This window comes from Ipomoea nil, unplaced genomic scaffold, assembly GCF_001879475.1.
Source record: "Ipomoea nil cultivar Tokyo-kokei standard unplaced genomic scaffold, Asagao_1.1 scaffold1401, whole genome shotgun sequence".
In the NCBI taxonomy this organism is placed as follows: Eukaryota; Viridiplantae; Streptophyta; class Magnoliopsida; order Solanales; family Convolvulaceae; genus Ipomoea; species Ipomoea nil.
Window position 1 is genome coordinate 526,184 of NW_017617829.1, and position 21,167 is coordinate 547,350.

A 21,167-nucleotide genomic window follows, 5' to 3' on the forward strand; every position below is an offset into this window, starting at 1 on the left:
TTAAAATGTTAATAAATTAAAAACGGGTGCAAAGTTTGAATATGAGATTATTCATAGATCATAAGTTAAGATAGACTGAGATTGTTTAATTTAATTTTACAAATTAATTATCTCAACAATATTTATTTAGGGTTATTTTCCTTCCCGATCTGGACGGTTAAAAATTTGTTTAAATAATATGTGATCAAATTCTTTTGTTATTAATATCTAACATTCATAGCTTGGTCCAATGGTCTAGTGGTTAGGACATTGGACTCTGAATCCAGTAACCGAGTTTAAATCTCGGTGGGACCTTTCAAATTGGTAATATAATAACTTGGGGTATTAGTTTAAGTGGCAAATGGGCTCCTTTCTTAGAGAAGAATTCGGGTTTAACCTGGGCTTGATTCCCCTAGGCCAGCTTCCATGGCCTTCCGAAGCGAATGGGGAGGACCACCTTGTGGTTTACACTAAAAAAATATCTAACATTCATGATTATGAGATTGTTTGATTTTTTTCACTTCTCCTCTTTACCACGCAGTGTTATTGTATAAGTTCCTATCTTCTAACATTCATGAATATATGATTGTTTGATTTTTTCACTTGTCCTCTTTACTAATCAGTGTTATTGTATAAGTTCCTATCTTCTAACATTCATGAATATGAGATTGTTTGATTTTTTCACTTGTCCTTTTTACTACTCATTGTTATTGTATAAGGTCCTATCTTTAAGTTGGGTGCATGGTTGTAGAGATCATTATGTTCGTTATTCACTTCTAGATTGTTAGGCAATTAACTATTTATGATGTGGAACACAAAACTACATTGTGGGTTAACCAATACTCTAAAAGAGAATTCACTATCCTTTAATGTTTACCCATCGATCTATGCAACCATGCACCTAGAAAGTATCAGAGAGGATAAGTGAGAAGGATGAGAACAATAGTTCTAGGAATGATCTTAATTCCTTTGTCTCATTTTATCTGTCCTACTTACTATTCATTGGTCAAACTAATTCTTTCTTCTTTGTTTATTTTCTTTAGTATTTTTAACATAGTTTTAAATTTGATTTTTTGTATTTAATAGTACTTTTAGTGTAGTTTGTAAATATACAAATTTTGTATACTAATACTAAAGTTAATATTATGAAAAATTAAGTTAAAAATAACTACAGTCAAGACTCGTAACCGAACCAGACACATAAATGGTTCGGAGGGAGTATTATATTATTATTGATCAATCCATTGTATTTAAAGTACAAGAAGATATGTATTTATAAAGATGCAAAGAGTCCTAGACAAGAGATGGATGGTAAATGATATATATATAATAGAGGGAGAGGAAGAAGGAATTCTAGAGCCCATTTACCTACTGAAAATTTTCTCTAGTTTTCTGAAAATCTGGAAATTTATACAATAGAAAACAAAAAACATGTTTACTAGCATAGTTTTTCATTTTAAGAACTGGAAATAATTTTCCAATTTTTTAGAAATCTGGAAAACTTTAAAAATTTATTTTCTAAATTGAAAACAAAATCATCTATAATCTATTTGATTATATATCACTATAACCACATTTTCACAATTATGCGTAGTCACATATTTATTATTTACTATGAGTATATGATACATTAACTGTCATGTTCTTGTACTTATCACAATCTTCTATCTTTTCTACTCACATTATTTACATCACTACTACAAAACAAAGCTACTACGGTGATTTTTTTTTAAACATACACGACGATTTTTGATGTTTCATGTAAGTAACTGACGTCGTAAATAAATACTTTCTATGACGGTTTTTCGAAACCGCCGTGTATGTTAAATATATACAGCGATTAAACAATCATCGTATAATCATAAACATATACGCCGCGTGGATGATTTTTTTAAACAAATTACATACTTAATATGGTGATTGCAATGAGAAGTAGGGACGGAATTTGGGCTTCTGGAAGGGGAAAAAAAAAGCACATTACAACATAGGGCTATGCAGAATCCGATCGACCTGATTTACTCGACCTACCCGCCGCCCGAATCAGGAATATGCGAACCTATCTGATTCCGAGATCACATATCCGATCCGCGACTTTATACGACGTCAATTAATGTAGTTCGGGAGGGGTAGGATAAATTGATATCTGACCCGCCCGAATATTGGAAATTCCCTAGGGTTAGGATTAATCGTCGTATTAGCTATATATATATATATGTATATATGTATATATATATATATATATATATATATATATATATATATATACATTATATATATATATATATATATGTGTGTGTGTGTGTGTGTGTGTGTGTGTGTTATATATATATGTGTGTGTATATATATATATATATAACACACACACACACACACACACACACACACACATATATATATATATATATATATATACACACACACACATATATATATGTGTGTATATATATATATATATATATATATATATATATATATATATATATATATATATATATTTTACTGAGAAAAATCGGTAACATATTTCATATGAAATTATCCAGATAAGTAGTACGTAAAATTTTCAAGTCAATCCAAGGCCTAGAAGTATTTTTCCCGAAATATTTCCCAACACTGCGCCAAACAAAAATTAAACTGGCAGTACACTGCCTCAACTTTACGAAATTTTTTTGGAAAAACCGAAAAATATCTTTAACCAAAAATTTTTACAAACATCAAGTATAACAAGTCTATGTTCTCCAAAATAAATTTCAAGCAAAAATAAGTGTAGGAAGCATTTTTCACGAATTTTTCTTTCCAGTTGCGCCAGTCAGAATTTTATGAGGCAATAATCAGATTGAGTACAATTTTTCCTTTTAAATCACCATATCACATCTTTAGGGATTCCAAAACATCTAAACTCATATATTACCTACATAATATAATCAAATAACTTTACACGTTAAATATCACAAATAAATTTAAATCATGAATCACATAAACACATAGGAAAATTGATTTTTGATTTGGGGCAAAAGAAATTTTAGATGAACATAAATCTTACCTGGATTCCGAAATTAATAAAACCCCTTGAATCAAATCCTAAGATCACTCCTCTGTAACTTTCCTTGAATTAACCCATTGATGGACAGAAGGGAGAAGAACTTGATGATACGGAAAACAATTGATTCGATCGATGTAGACGAGAAACGAAGCTAACTACGGTAGAAAATTTTACAAAATTGAAGAGGAAGAGAATTCTTATAATTGAAGAGGAAGAGAATTCTTATAAACCTAGGTTTCTTTTTCATTCTTTCTTCTCTCACGTACTCACAATACAAATATACATATACTATAACTCTTAGCGTCTACGGACTAAACAGATATATATTAAAACTTTATTTCATAGAGCTTACTTAGCTTAGCCGTGCACTGATATACACATATGTACTAGAATCTCAAGTTTATTTAATACATAATTTAAATATATTAGTTTTAGGATTTAAAGATTTGTTATTAGATTATATTAATAATTATTATATCATATTAGTAATATGGTTTAGGAAGTAGTAATAACCATAAAATAATAGTTGTAAACTAGTCTCAAATAATTTCGGATCTTATAAAATAATATAATTATGGACCATATAGTAAAAATATTTTATTTACATTTATAACAAAATACTGAAATAACCGGGGTATCACACTCTACCCTCCTTAAAGGATGCTTCGTCCCGAAGCATAACCATAGGAAAATATCGGATATTACAATCTTACCCCCTTAAAAGATGCTTCGTCCCCGAAGCATAACCATAAGACAACAAGGAATAACGGAGACTCAACTCAAGAGACTCAAATTTAAGTTCAATACACCACAAGGACAAGGTATTACACTCACCACTTCTAATAAATAAAGTTACGTCCCCGTAACTTCAATGCAAGTTCTTGACTAAGCTCCAAGCGAATAAATTATCAAAATAATCCAAAAGTCACCATTACGAAAAATAAACAACAAATATGTATAGTAGCCAAATAAAATCATAGTTCCAAAATTTTTTATCAAATTAAATAGAAACTATCAAAATAATGCACCACCGTGATCAAATAATTATGCAACAAAATGCAAGGTCTCACATCTTCCCCGTGGTTTTCAACATTTTATATTCCTAACCAATTTTATTCCTATGGGCTCATAAACCTAGGTTCGATGGGTATTTGGCACAACCTAGGCTCACAAAGGTTCGTACGGCTCTAATTGTAACACCCCCCAAACAAGGCCCAAATAAAAGCCCTAACACATGCAGATTAAACAACAAAACTAGCACAACGGAAGATAAAACGAAAACTGGATAAAAAGAAATCCGAATGGGGTGTTATGCCACGTCTACCAAACCCGGTAAACGCTACGGCGAACAATCTGCAAGTGTATACATCTATCCCAAATCATAAGTCTATCTCTACATCGACACACAGGCCATAAAGCAAAAGAAAGGTGCTAAGCTACCAGGCTCTAGACATCGCTCTCGTCTAAACATCACCTGAAAGATACAAAGATAAACATTGGGACGACGTCCGGTCAGCGAATAATGCTGGTAACCCACCAATACCGTTAAGTATCATATATAGATAGATATAAGCCATATAACCATTTTCGAAACAGAATACATAAGTATATAAGTCAAAAGCCAAGATCAATAGACAACACAAGACTCATCACTCTCAAAGACAACACGGGAACACATCCCAAACCACAAAGGTTAACCACACGCAAGGGTAAAGATTCACCCAACGGCAACACATGCCAAAACAACACAAGCCTCCGTGACTACACACGTCACGAGAGAAGATCACACAACGCCGGCTTTACAAGCCCTCGCAACATCACCCATCACGAGTTGGTATGCCTTCCTTATGCCCTGTTCCAACCTTATGGCTACCCCCAACCTTGTATCTTCTTTCCAACCATTACCTCTAGGACCCCATGTACTTCTTAGTCCAACCTTTTCCCTCCTGGGACCGTCGTCCCCCACCAACAAACCACCAATTTCATAGTACACAAGGTACCGTTCACACACATGGCGACACACGCCTTACCCAAGAAATACGTGAACCTGACACACAGGTCACAACTCCATAATCACGTCACGCCCACCACGAAGACCGCTGCAATACCTTGGTGACTACTGTCCCATACCACTAATCGTGCAATCCAGGTAAAGCCACACACACCACACCTCAATAGGAATCAATCAACGGATTGCAATGAAGGTATGAAACATACTCAATCAAGGAACGGGTCACAGCCCAATCAACATCAACGATGAATAACACAAGTTATCATCAACCCAACGGAAGGAACAAACAACTCACACGCTAGCATTAAGACAACAAACTAGCATGCTTATCAACGGGGAAACTCAAGATAGTTCCGAGGAACACACAAGACACCTCTTGGTCCAACGAAACACAATGTTGAACACTTAGCACGATTCAAGACACCAAAGTCCTAAATGGATACCTACCATATAGTTCTAGACGTACAAAACATCAAGAAGACACTCAAATAGTTCCACAAATGAACAACGGGAAGCCAAAAGATCAAACACCAAGACAAACAAATCACGGGGAACAAATCCCGAACGAACACCATCGTGTTCCCCGCGGGTGGACCCACGGGTAGGCCCCTACCCGTGGTTCTTCCCGCGGGTACACTACCCACAAGCCAATGTACTTGCGGGTGGGCGGCGGGTGGGGCTCTCCCCCGTCGTTCCGCCCACGGGTACATATTCCTGGGCAAAATAATCCCTTCGGGGATTTTCTTCTCCAAACACAAATTCAAGTCCAAAACATGCCAAATCTCACCCAATACAACGAAATGACTTGAACCATGGAAAATGCCAAGCAATGGCACCAAGGAACCCTAAACACAAGCTCTAGATATGCAATATCACAAGATAGATGCATAAACCCTCACATTTCATAGCAAAGCACAAGTAGAATTCAAGAAATCACATATAGGTAAGCAAAATAGGTTTTGTAGAGCATGAGTTACCTCTTGAAGACCAAAAGACTTCACTTTACACCACAACAAGCTCTCCACTAGGCTCACTTTCCAAACCCACTTCAAGATTAAACCAAAAGATCATAAAGATCCTACCTTTAAGAAAAAGACAACTAAGATGGAACCAAAAAACACAAGATGAACTTAGATCTTACCCTCCTAGATGCCCAAATAGGTGAAAGGTTGAATCTTGGAAGCAAAACTTGGAATCTTGACAAGGGTCTCAACTTGGCTTGGAGAATAAGCTACACTTCTTTTCTAGAGAGAAGGTAGAGATATTTTTCTAGGAATTGTAAGGAATGAAATGAAGAAGTCTTATAGGTTAGGTACAATACTAACTCTTGGTGAAAAGACAAGGATACCCTTACTAACCCTTAGAAAGTGTAAGGAACAAGGGAACTCCCCTCAAAGCACAAGGAACAACACCACTTAAAGGTTAACTAGTCAAATTCTAGTCCTTGAGTATCAAAAATCAGGATTTTAGGAATCAATTCCTCAAAAGGTATAGAATTAATTACTCAATTAATTCATGCATTGAAATGTGGATTTTTGGGGTGTCACACTGATACCAACTTGTAACACCCCCATTTCTTAAACTATTGAAACGGTCAAAAAAAAGTACAATTTTTTTTATAGAAAACGTATATAATTGCGGAAGCAAAATAAAACTAAAAGAAACGGAGAGTGCTACCACCACGTTCAGGAATTTCTCTTATACCCAAACGCTAAGGCTTAAAACAGCTAACTAAAACAACTCAAGGCATGAACTAGTACATGAACAACGAACAATTCAACTCACTAACTAATAAATGATATCTTTAGGTGGTTCGCTCATTCTCATGTCCAATGCTCATGCAAGAGTTCCTGCAATAACAATTAAAGAATATAAAACAAAGAAACACACAAATTCAGCATTAAGCTTGTAAGATCTACATCACCCCGTAAAACATTTTGCGCATAGCATGTAACACATAGGAGCAGATAGTTTGAATCTAGAATGACCCCTTAAACATTTTTATTTTCATCAACAAACCAATAATCTTTAACTTTAACCATTTAAAATATATATTGAGGAAATCACACATCCAAATACAAAAATATCCATAACAACTTCTAGCAAAACGACTAAGGCATTGCCTATCCATAATCCAAAAAATCATTCAACCATTATCCTTTCCTCAAGATTCCCATATAACCTTTATCAACATTTCCATACACCCATAACCTCAAAACATTTCATAACATCCTCATTACTCAATTTCTTTAAATCAAAATCTTAAGATTCTCACCAAATTAATTTCCAATAATAACCAAATAGAGTTTCCAAACTCTCAAAATAATAACCAAAGAGAGAATTTCAATCTCTCAACATAATATCAAAATAGTATTACCAAAGAGAAGAATTCCAATATATCAATTTATCTCTTTCCAAGAGAACATCTTCTAACAATACATTTAAATTTCTCAAAAACAATCACACTGGATATATATATAAATTGCCAAGAAAAAAATGGGTACCAAATGGAGGATTTTCAAATTGTCAAAAATATATTTTCCATGAACAAGGAGTTTTTTCGGCTCCCTGTGAGTCAGCTTTTACATCACTGCTCACTCCTCAAAACAACAAAGAAGTTACTATAAAACCCCCTAGTGACTTAGTATATCTCAACTGCTCACTCCAGAAAACAGAGAGTTTTCAGGCTTCCTAGTGAGTCAGTATATTCCAACTGCTCACTCCAAAAAAACACCAAATGGCACCACTTTCCATTGACAAAATATATATACATCTATAACCTCAAAAATTCACTTCCTAAATCCAAATCTTTACTCCCAAATAGTACATTCAAGTTTACACCCGAATCTATAACCTTTGTACCAATATTTCCAAAAATGTATTTCCAAGCATCCTATTAACCTCATAGATATAACACAGATTAGCGTATTCCACACCTAATTATTATGAACACAACTCTCCATATTTATAAGAATGATAACAGTAATGATATTTCAGAAGCAAGCAACTTCTCAATATCTCAAATAAGAAACTGACAAAAATTTTCAGAAACTATTACCTGAATTGCATAATTTACTGAGAAAAATCGGTAACATATTTTCATATGAAATTCTCCAGATAAGTAGTACGTACAAAGAGTCTAGAATACACACAAAATGTTTCAAGTCAATCCAAGGCCTAGAAGTATTTTTCCCAAAATATTTCCCAACACTGCGCCAAACAGAAATTAAATTGGCAGTACACTGCCTCAACTTTACGAAATTTGTCTGGAAAAACCGAAAGATATTTTTAAACAAAAATTTTTACAAACATCAAGTATAACAAGTCTATGTTCTCGAAAATAAATTTCAAGCAAAAATAAGTGTAGGAAGCATTTTTCACAAATTTTTCTTTCCAGCTGCGCCAGTCAGAATTTTATGAGGCAATAATCAGATTGAGTAAAAATTTTTCCTTTTAAATCACCATATCACATCTTCAGGGATTCCAAAACATCTAAACTCATATATTACCCACATGATATAATCAAATAACTTTACACGTTAAATATCACAAATAAATTTAAATCATGAATCACATAAACACATAGGAAAATTGATTTTTGATTTGGGGCAAAAGAAATTTTAGATGGACATAAATCTTACCTGGATTCCGAAATTAATAAAACCCCTTGAATCAAATCTTAAGATCACTCCTCTGTAACTTTCCTTGAATTAAGCCATTGATGGACAGAAGGGAGAACTTGATGATACGAAAAACAATTGATTCGATCGACGTAGACGAGAAACGAAGCTAACTACGATGGGAAATTTTACAAAATTGAAGAGGAAGAGAATTCTTATAATTGAAGTGGAAGAGAATTCTTATAAACCTAGGTTTCTTTTTCATTCTTTCTTCTCTCACGTACTCACAATACAAATATACATATACTATAACTCTTAGCGTCTACGGACTAAACAGATATATATTAAAACTTTATTTCATAGAGCTTACTTAGCTTAGCCGTGCACTGATATACACATATGTACTAGAATCTCAAGTTTATTTAATACATAATTTAAATATATTAGTTTTAGGATTTAAAGATTAGTTATTAGATTATATTAATAATTATTATATCATATTAGTAATATGGTTTAGGAAGTAGTAATAACCATAAAATAATAGTAGTAAACTAGTCTCAAATAATTTCAGATCTCATAAAATAATATAATTATGGACCATATAGTAAAAATATTTTATTTACATTTATAACAAAATACTGAAATAACCGGGGTATCACATTCTACCCTCCTTAAAGGATGCTTCGTCCCGAAGCATAACAATAGGAAAATACCGGATATTACAATCTTACCCCCTTAAAAGATGCTTCGTCCCCGAAGCATAACCATAAGACAACAAGGAATAACGGAGACTCAACTCAAGAGACTCAAATTTAAGTTCAATACACCACAAGGACAAGGTATTACACTCACCACTCCTAATAAATAATAGTTACGTCCCTGTAACTTCAATGCAAGTTCTTGACTAAGCTCCAAGCGAATAAATTATCAAAATAATCCAAAAGTCACCATTACGAAAAATAAACAACAAATATGTATAGTAGCCAAATAAAATCACAGTTCCAAAATTTTTTTATCAAATTAAATAGCAAATATCAAAATAATGCACCACCGTGATCAAATAATTATGCAACAAAATGCAAGGTCTCACATCCTCCCCGTGGTTTTCAACATTTTATATTCCTAACCAATTTTATTCCTATGGGCTCATAAACCTAGGTTCGATGGGTCATTGGCACAACCTAGGCTCACAAAGGTTCGTACGGCTCTGATACCAACTTGTAACACTCCCATTTCTTAAACTATTGAAACGGTAAAAAATACGTACAATTTTTTTTTTTATAGAAAACGTATATAATTACGGAAGCAAAATAAAACTAAAAGAAATGGAGAGTGCTACCGCCACGTTCAGGAATTTCTCTTATACCAAAACGCTAAGGCTAAAAACAGCTAACTAAAACAACTCAAGGCATGAACTAGTACATGAACAACTAACAATTCAACTCTCTAACTAATAAATGATATCTCTAGGTGGTTCGCTCATTCTCATGTCCAATGCTCATGCAAGAGTTCCTGCAATAACAATTAAAGAATATAAAACAAAGAAACACACAAATTCAGCATTAAGCTTGTAAGATCTACATCACCCCGTAAAACATTTTGCGCATAGCATGTAACACATAGGAGCAGATAGTTTGAATCTAGAATGACCCCTTAAACATTTTTATTTTCATCAACAAACCAATAATCTTTAACTTTAACCATTTAAAATATATATTGAGGAAATCACACATCCAAATACAAAAATATCCATAACTTCTAGCAAAACGACTAAGGAATTGCCTATCCATAATCCAAAAAATCATTCAACCATTATCCTTTCCTTAAGATTCCCATATAACCTTTATCAACATTTCCATACACCCATAACCTCAAAACATTTCATAACATCCTCATTACTCAATTTCTTTAAATCAAAATCTTAAGATTCTCACCAAATTAATTTCCAATAATAACCAAATAGAGTTTCCAAACTCTCAAAATAATAACCAAAGAGAGAATTTCAATCTCTCAACATAATATCAAAATAGTATTACCAAAGAGAAGAATTCCAATATATCAATTTATCTCTTTCCAAGAGAACATCTTCTAACAATACATTTAAATTTCTCAAAAACAATCACACTGGATATATATATAAATTGCCAAGAAAAAAATGGGTACCAAATGGAGGATTTTCAAATTGTCAAAAATATATTTTCCATGAACAGGGAGTTTTTTCGGCTCCCTGTGAGTCAGCTTTTACATCACTGCTCACTCCTCAAAACAACAAAGAAGTTACTATAAAACCCCCTAGTGACTTAGTATATCTCAACTGCTCACTCCAGAAAACAGAGAGTTTTCAGGCTTCCTAGTGAGTCAGTATATTCCAACTGCTCACTCCAAAAAAACACCAAATGGCACCACTTTCCATTGACAAAATATATATACATCTATAACCTCAAAAATTCACTTCCTAAATCCAAATCTTTACTCCCAAATAGTACATTCAAGTTTACACCCGAATCTATAACCTTTGTACCAATATTTCCAAAAATGTATTTCCAAGCATCCTATTAACCTCATAGATATAACACAGATTAGCGTATTCCACACCTAATTATTATGAACACAACTCTCCATATTTATAAGAATGATAACAGTAATGATATTTCAAAAACACGCAACTTCTCAATATCTCAAATAAGAAACTGACAAAAATTTTCAGAAACTATGACCTGAATTGCATAATTTACTGAGAAAAATCGGTAACATATTTTCATATGAAATTCTCCAGATAAGTAGTACGTACAAAGAGTCTAGAATACACACAAAATGTTTCAAGTCAATCCAAGGCATAGAAGTATTTTTCCCGAAATATTTCCCAACACTGCGCCAAACAGAAATTAAATTGGCAGTACACTGCCTCAATTTTACGAAATTTGTCTGGAAAAACCGAAAGATATTTTTAAATAAAATTTTTTACAAACATCAAGTATAACAAGTCTATGTTCTCGAAAATAAATTTCAAGCAAAAATAAGTGTAGGAAGCATTTTTCACAAATTTTTCTTTCCAGCTGCGCCAGTCAGAATTTTATGAGGCAATAATCAGATTGAGTAAAAATTTTTCCTTTTAAATCACCATATCACATCTTCAGGGATTCCAAAACATCTAAACTCATATATTACCCACATGATATAATCAAATAACTTTACACGTTAAATATCACAAATAAATTTAAATCATGAATCACATAAACACATAGGAAAATTGATTTTTGATTTGGGGCAAAAGAAATTTTAGATGGACATAAATCTTACCTGGATTCCGAAATTAATAAAACCCCTTGAATCAAATCCTAAGATCACTCCTCTGTAACTTTCCTTGAATTAACCCATTGATGGACAGAAGGGAGAACTTGATGATACGAAAAACAATTGATTCGATCGACGTAGACGAGAAACGAAGCTATCTACGGTAGGAAATTTTACAAAATTGAAGAGGAAGAGAATTCTTATAATTGAAGAGGAAGAGAATTCTTATAAACCTAGGTTTCTTTTTCATTCTTTCTTCTCTCACGTACTCACAATACAAATATACATATACTATAAGTCTTAGCGTCTACGGACTAAACAGATATATATTAAAACTTTATTTCATAGAGCTTACTTAGCTTAGCCGTGCACTGATATACACATATGTACTAGAATCTCAAGTTTATTTAATACATAATTTAAATATATTAGTTTTAGGATTTAAAGATTAGTTATTAGATTATATTAATAATTATTATATCATATTAGTAATATGGTTTAGGAAGTAGTAATAACCATAAAATAATAGTAGTAAACTAGTCTCAAATAATTTCAGATCTCATAAAATAATATAATTATGGACCATATAGTAAAAATATTTTATTTACATTTATAACAAAATACTGAAATAACCGGGGTATCACATTCTACCCTTCTTAAAGGATGCTTCGTCCCGAAGCATAACAATAGGAAAATACCGGATATTACAATCTTACCCCCTTAAAAGATGCTTCGTCCCCGAAGCATAACCATAAGACAACAAGGAATAACGGAGACTCAACTCAAGAGACTCAAATTTAAGTTCAATACACCACAAGGACAAGGTATTACACTCACCACTCCTAATAAATAATAGTTACGTCCCTGTAACTTCAATGCAAGTTCTTGACTAAGCTCCAAGCGAATAAATTATCAAAATAATCCAAAAGTCACCATTACGAAAAATAAACAACAAATATGTATAGTAGCCAAATAAAATCACAGTTCCAAAATTTTTTTATCAAATTAAATAGCAAATATCAAAATAATGCACCACCGTGATCAAATAATTATGCAACAAAATGCAAGGTCTCACATCCTCCCCGTGGTTTTCAACATTTTATATTCCTAACCAATTTTATTCCTATGGGCTCATAAACCTAGGTTCGATGGGTCATTGGCACAACCTAGGCTCACAAAGGTTCGTACGGCTCTGATACCAACTTGTAACACTCCCATTTCTTAAACTATTGAAACGGTAAAAAATACGTACAATTTTTTTTTTTATAGAAAACGTATATAATTACGGAAGCAAAATAAAACTAAAAGAAATGGAGAGTGCTACCGCCACGTTCAGGAATTTCTCTTATACCAAAACGCTAAGGCTAAAAACAGCTAACTAAAACAACTCAAGGCATGAACTAGTACATGAACAACTAACAATTCAACTCTCTAACTAATAAATGATATCTCTAGGTGGTTCGCTCATTCTCATGTCCAATGCTCATGCAAGAGTTCCTGCAATAACAATTAAAGAATATAAAACAAAGAAACACACAAATTCAGCATTAAGCTTGTAAGATCTACATCACCCCGTAAAACATTTTGCGCATAGCATGTAACACATAGGAGCAGATAGTTTGAATCTAGAATGACCCCTTAAACATTTTTATTTTCATCAACAAACCAATAATCTTTAACTTTAACCATTTAAAATATATATTGAGGAAATCACACATCCAAATACAAAAATATCCATAACTTCTAGCAAAACGACTAAGGAATTGCCTATCCATAATCCAAAAAATCATTCAACCATTATCCTTTCCTTAAGATTCCCATATAACCTTTATCAACATTTCCATACACCCATAACCTCAAAACATTTCATAACATCCTCATTACTCAATTTCTTTAAATCAAAATCTTAAGATTCTCACCAAATTAATTTCCAATAATAACCAAATAGAGTTTCCAAACTCTCAAAATAATAACCAAAGAGAGAATTTCAATCTCTCAACATAATATCAAAATAGTATTACCAAAGAGAAGAATTCCAATATATCAATTTATCTCTTTCCAAGAGAACATCTTCTAACAATACATTTAAATTTCTCAAAAACAATCACACTGGATATATATATAAATTGCCAAGAAAAAAATGGGTACCAAATGGAGGATTTTCAAATTGTCAAAAATATATTTTCCATGAACAGGGAGTTTTTTCGGCTCCCTGTGAGTCAGCTTTTACATCACTGCTCACTCCTCAAAACAACAAAGAAGTTACTATAAAACCCCCTAGTGACTTAGTATATCTCAACTGCTCACTCCAGAAAACAGAGAGTTTTCAGGCTTCCTAGTGAGTCAGTATATTCCAACTGCTCACTCCAAAAAAACACCAAATGGCACCACTTTCCATTGACAAAATATATATACATCTATAACCTCAAAAATTCACTTCCTAAATCCAAATCTTTACTCCCAAATAGTACATTCAAGTTTACACCCGAATCTATAACCTTTGTACCAATATTTCCAAAAATGTATTTCCAAGCATCCTATTAACCTCATAGATATAACACAGATTAGCGTATTCCACACCTAATTATTATGAACACAACTCTCCATATTTATAAGAATGATAACAGTAATGATATTTCAAAAACACGCAACTTCTCAATATCTCAAATAAGAAACTGACAAAAATTTTCAGAAACTATGACCTGAATTGCATAATTTACTGAGAAAAATCGGTAACATATTTTCATATGAAATTCTCCAGATAAGTAGTACGTACAAAGAGTCTAGAATACACACAAAATGTTTCAAGTCAATCCAAGGCATAGAAGTATTTTTCCCGAAATATTTCCCAACACTGCGCCAAACAGAAATTAAATTGGCAGTACACTGCCTCAATTTTACGAAATTTGTCTGGAAAAACCGAAAGATATTTTTAAATAAAATTTTTTACAAACATCAAGTATAACAAGTCTATGTTCTCGAAAATAAATTTCAAGCAAAAATAAGTGTAGGAAGCATTTTTCACAAATTTTTCTTTCCAGCTGCGCCAGTCAGAATTTTATGAGGCAATAATCAGATTGAGTAAAAATTTTTCCTTTTAAATCACCATATCACATCTTCAGGGATTCCAAAACATCTAAACTCATATATTACCCACATGATATAATCAAATAACTTTACACGTTAAATATCACAAATAAATTTAAATCATGAATCACATAAACACATAGGAAAATTGATTTTTGATTTGGGGCAAAAGAAATTTTAGATGGACATAAATCTTACCTGGATTCCGAAATTAATAAAACCCCTTGAATCAAATCCTAAGATCACTCCTCTGTAACTTTCCTTGAATTAACCCATTGATGGACAGAAGGGAGAACTTGATGATACGAAAAACAATTGATTCGATCGACGTAGACGAGAAACGAAGCTATCTACGGTAGGAAATTTTACAAAATTGAAGAGGAAGAGAATTCTTATAATTGAAGAGGAAGAGAATTCTTATAAACCTAGGTTTCTTTTTCATTCTTTCTTCTCTCACGTACTCACAATACAAATATACATATACTATAAGTCTTAGCGTCTACGGACTAAACAGATATATATTAAAACTTTATTTCATAGAGCTTACTTAGCTTTGCCGTGCATTGGTATACACATATGTACTAGAATCTCAAGTTTATTTAATACATAATTTAAATATATTAGTTTTAGGATTTAAAGATTAGTTATTAGATTATATTAATAATTATTATATCATATTAGTAATATGGTTTAGGAAGTAGTAATAACCATAAAATAATAGTAGTAAACTAGTCTCAAATAATTTCAGATCTCATAAAATAATATAATTATGGACCATATAGTAAAAATATTTTATTTACATTTATAACAAAATACTGAAATAACCGGGGTATCACACTCTACCCTCCTTAAAGGATGCTTCGTCCCGAAGCATAACCATAGGAAAATATCGGATATTACAATCTTACCCCCTTAAAATATGCTTCGTCCCCGAAGCATAACCATAAGACAACAAGGAATAACGGAGACTCAACTCAAGAGACTCAAATTTAAGTTCAATACACCACAAGGACAAGGTATTACACTCACCACTCCTAATAAATAATAGTTACGTCCCCGTAACTTCAATGCAAGTTCTTGACTAAGCTCCAAGCGAATAAATTATCAAAATAATCCAAAAGTCACCATTACGAAAAATAAACAACAAATATGTATAGTAGCCAAATAAAATCACAGTTCCAAAATTTTTTTATCAAATTAAATAGCAAATATCAAAATAATGCACCACCATGATCAAATAATTATGCAACAAAATGCAAGGTCTCACATCCTCCCCGTGGTTTTCAACATTTTATATTCCTAACCAATTTTATTCCTATGGGCTCATAAACCTAGGTTCGATGGGTCATTCGCACAACCTAGGCTCACAAAGGTTCGTACGGCTCTGATACCAACTTGTAACACCCCCATTTCTTAAACTATTGAAACGGTAAAAAATACGTACAATTTTTTTTTATAGAAAACGTATATAATTACGGAAGCAAAATAAAACTAAAAGAAATGGAGAGTGCTACCGCCACGTTCAGGAATTTCTCTTATACCAAAACGCTAAGGCTAAAAACAGCTAACTAAAACAACTCAAGGCATGAACTAGTACATGAACAACTAACAATTCAACTCTCTATCTAATAAATGATATCTCTAGGTGGTTCGCTCATTCTCATGTCCAATCCTCATGCAAGAGTTCCTGCAAAAACAATTAAAGAGTATATAACAAAGAAACACACAAATTCAGCATTAAGCTTGTAAGATCTACTTCACCCCGTAAAACATTTTGCACATAGCATGTAACACATAGGAGCAGATAGTTTGAATCAAGAATAACCCCTTAAACATTTTTATTTTCATCAACAAACCAATAATCTTTAACTTTAACCATTTAAAATATATATTGAGGAAATCACACATCCAAATACAAAAATATCCATAACAACTTCTAGCAAAACGACTAAGGCATTGCCTATCCATAATCGAAAAAAATCATTCAACCATTATTCTTTCCTCAAGATTTCCATATAACCTTTATCAACATTGCCATACACCCATAACCTCAAAACATTTCATAACATCCACATTACTCAATTTCTTTAAATCATAATCATAGGATAATCACCAAATTAATTTCCAATAATAACCAAATAGAGTTTCCAAACTCTCAAAATAATAACCAACGAGGGAATTTCAATCTCTCAACATAATATCAAAATAGTATTACCAAAGAGAGAATTCTAATATCTCAATTTATCTCTTTCCAAGAGAACATCTTCAAACAATACATTTAAATTTCTCAAAAACAATCACACTGGATATATATATAAATTGCCAAGAAAAAAATGGGTACCAAATGGGGGATTTTCAAATTCTCAAAAATATATTTTCCATGAACAGGGAGTTTTCTCGGCTCCCTGTGAGTCAGCTTTTACACCACTGCTCACTCCTCAAAACAACAAAGAAGTTACTATAAAACCCCCTAGTGAGTCAGTATATCTCAACTGCTCACTCCAGAAAACAGAGAGTTTTCAGGCTCCCTATTGAGTCAGTATATTCCAACTGCTCACTCCACAAAAACACCAAATGGCAACACTTTCCATTGACAAAATATATATATATCTATAACCTCAAAAACTCACTTCCTAAATCCAAATATTTACTCCCAAATATTACATCCAAGTTTACACCTGAATCTATAACCTTTGTACCAATATTTTCAAAAATGTATTTCCAAACATCCTATTAACCTCATAGATATAACACAGATTAGTGTATTCCACACCTAATTATTATGAACACAACTCTCCATATTTATAAGAATGATAACAGTAATTATATTTCAAAAGCAAGCAACTTCTCAATATCTCAAATAAGAAACTGACAAAAATTTTCAGAAACTATGACCTGAATTGCAGAATTTGCTGAGAAAAATCGGTAACATATTTTCATATGAAATTCTCTAGATAATTAGTACGTACAAAGAGTCTAGAATACACACAAAAAGTTTCAAGTCAATCCAAGGCTTAGAAGTATTTTTCCCGAAATATTTCCCAACACTGCGCCAAACAGAAATTAAACTGGCAGTACACTGCCTCAACTTTACGAAATTTGTCTGGAAAAACCGAAACATATTTTTAAACAAAAATTTTTACAAACATCAAGTATAACAAGTCTATGTTCTCCAAAATAAATTTCAAGCAAAAATAAGTGTAGGAAGCATTTTTCACGAATTTTTCCTTCCAGCTGCGCCAGTCAGAATTTTATGAGGCAATAATCAGATTGAGTAAAAAATTTTCCTTTTAAATCACCATATCACATCTTCAGGGATTTCAAAACATCTAAACTCATATATTACCCACATGATATAATCAAATAACTTTACACGTTAAATATCACAAATAAATTTAAATCATGAATCACATAAACACATAGGAAAATTAATTTTTGATTTGGGGCAAAAGAAATTTTAGATGGACATAAATCTTACCTGGATTCCGAAATTAATAAAACCCCTTTAATCAAATCCTAAGATCACTCCTCTGTAACTTTCCTTGAATTAACCCATTGATGGACAGAAGGGAGAAGAACTTGATGATACGAAAAACAATTGATTCGATCGATGTAGACGAGAAACGAAGCTAACTACGGTAGAAAATGTTACAAAATTGAAGAGGAAGAGATTTCTTATAATTGAAGAGGAAGAGAATTCTTATAAACCTAGGTTTCTTTTTCATTCTTTCTTCTCTCACGTACTCACAATACAAATATACATATACTATAACTCTTAGCGTCTACGGACTAAACAGATATATATTAAAACTTTATTTCATAGAGCTTACTTAGCTTAGGCGTGCACTGATATACACATATGTACTAGAATCTCAAGTTTATTTAATACATAATTTAAATATATTAGTTTTAGGATTTAAAGATTAGTTATTAGATTATATTAATAATTATTATATCATATTAGTAATATGGTTTAGGAAGTAGAAATAACCATAAAATAATAGTAGTAAACTAGTCTCAAATAATTTCAGATCTCATAAAATAATATAATTATGGACCATATAGTAAAAATATTTTATTTACATTTATAACAAAATACTGAAATAACCGGGGTATCACACGCTACCCTCCTTAAAGGTTGCTTCGTCCCGAAGCATAACCATAGGAAAATACCGGATATTACAATCTTACCCCCTTAAAAGATGCTTCGTCCCCGAAGCATAACCATAAGACAACATGAATACCGGAGACTCAACTCAAGAGACTCAAATTTAAGTTCAATACACCACAAGGACAAGGTATTACACTCACCACTCCTAATAAATAAAGTTACGTCCCCATAACTTCAATACAAGTTCTTGACTAAGCTCCAAGCGAATAAATTATCAAAATAATCCAAAAGTCACCATTACGAAAATAAACAACAAATATGTATAGTAGCCAAATAAAATCACAGTTCCAAAATTTTTTATCAAATTAAAAAGCAAATATCAAAATAATGCACCACCGTGATCAAATAATTATGCAACAAAATGCAAGGTCTCACATCCTCCCCGTGGTTTTCAACATTTTATATTCCTAACCAATTTTATTCCTATGGGCTCATAAGCCTAGGTTCGATGGGTCATTGGCACAACCTATGCTCACAAAGGTTCGTACGGCTCTGATACCAACTTGTAACACCCCCATTTCTTAAACTATTGAAACGGTCAAAAATACATACAATTTTTTTATAGAAAACGTATATAATTACGGAAGCAAAATAAAACTAAAAGAAATGGAAAGTGCTACCACCACGTTCATTAATTTCTCTTATACCAAAACGCTAACTAAAACAACTCAAGGCATGAACTAGTACATGAACAACTAACAATTCAACTCTCTAACTAATAAATGATATCTCTAGGTGGTTCGCTCATTCTCATGTCCAATGCTCATGCAAGAGTTCCTGCAAAAACAATTAAAGAGTATGTAACAAAGAAACACACAAATTCAGCATTAAGCTTGTAAGATCTACTTCACCCCGTAAAATATTTTGCACATAGCATGTAACACATAGGAGCAGATAGTTTGAATCAAGAATGACCCCTTAAACATTTTTATTTTCATCAACAAACCAATAATCTTTAACTTTAACCATTTAAAATATATATTGAGGAAATCACACATCCAAATACAAAAATATCCATAACAACTTCTAGCAAAACGACTAAGGCATTGCCTATCCATAATCGAAAAAAAATCATTCAACCATTATTCTTTCCTCAAGATTTCCATATAACCTTTATCAACATTTCCATACACCCATAACCTCAAAACATTTCATAACATCCTCATTACTCAATTTCTTTAAATCATAATCATAGGATAATCACCAAATTAATTTCCAATAATAACCAAATAGAGTTTCCAAACTCTCAAAATAATAACCAAAGAGGGAATTTCAATCTCTCAACATAATATCAAAATAGTATTACCAAAGAGAGAATTCTAATATCTCAATTTATCTCTTTCCAAGAGAACATCTTCAAACAATACATTTAAATTTCTCAAAAACAATCACACTGGATATATATATAAATTGCCAAGAAAAAAATGGGTACCAAATGGGGGATTTTCAAATTCTCAAATATATATTTTCCATGAACAGGGAGTTTTCTCGACTCCCTGTGAGTCAGCTTTTACGCCACTGCTCACTCCTCAAAACAACAAAGAAGTTACTATAAAACCCCCTAGTGAGTCAGTATATCTCAACTGCTCACTCCAGAAAACAGAGAGTTTTCAGGCTCCCTATTGAGTCAGTATATTCCAACTGCTCACTCCACAAAAACACCAAATGGCACCACTTTCCATTGACAAAATATATATATATCTATAACCTCAAAAACTCACTTCCTAAATCCAAATATTTACTCCCAAATATTACATCCAAGTTTACACCTGAATCTATAACCTTTGTACCAATATTTTCAAAAATGTATTTCCAAACATCCTATTAACCTCATAGATATAACACAGATTAGCGTGTTCCACACCTAATTATTATGAACACAACTCTCCATATTTATAAGAATGATAACAGTAATTATATTTCAAAAGCAAGCAACTTCTCAATATCTCAAATAAGAAACTGACA

At 32.4% G+C, this 21,167-nt stretch overlaps 1 non-coding gene across 1 annotated transcript; it reads left to right on the top strand.

Moving 5' to 3' along the window:
* The first annotated feature begins 223 nt into the window (after positions 1–223).
* TRNAQ-CUG lies at positions 224–294 on the top strand. The gene has a single exon. It is a non-coding gene; the product is annotated as a tRNA-Gln (tRNA).
* Positions 295–21,167: the final 20,873 nt, after the last annotated feature.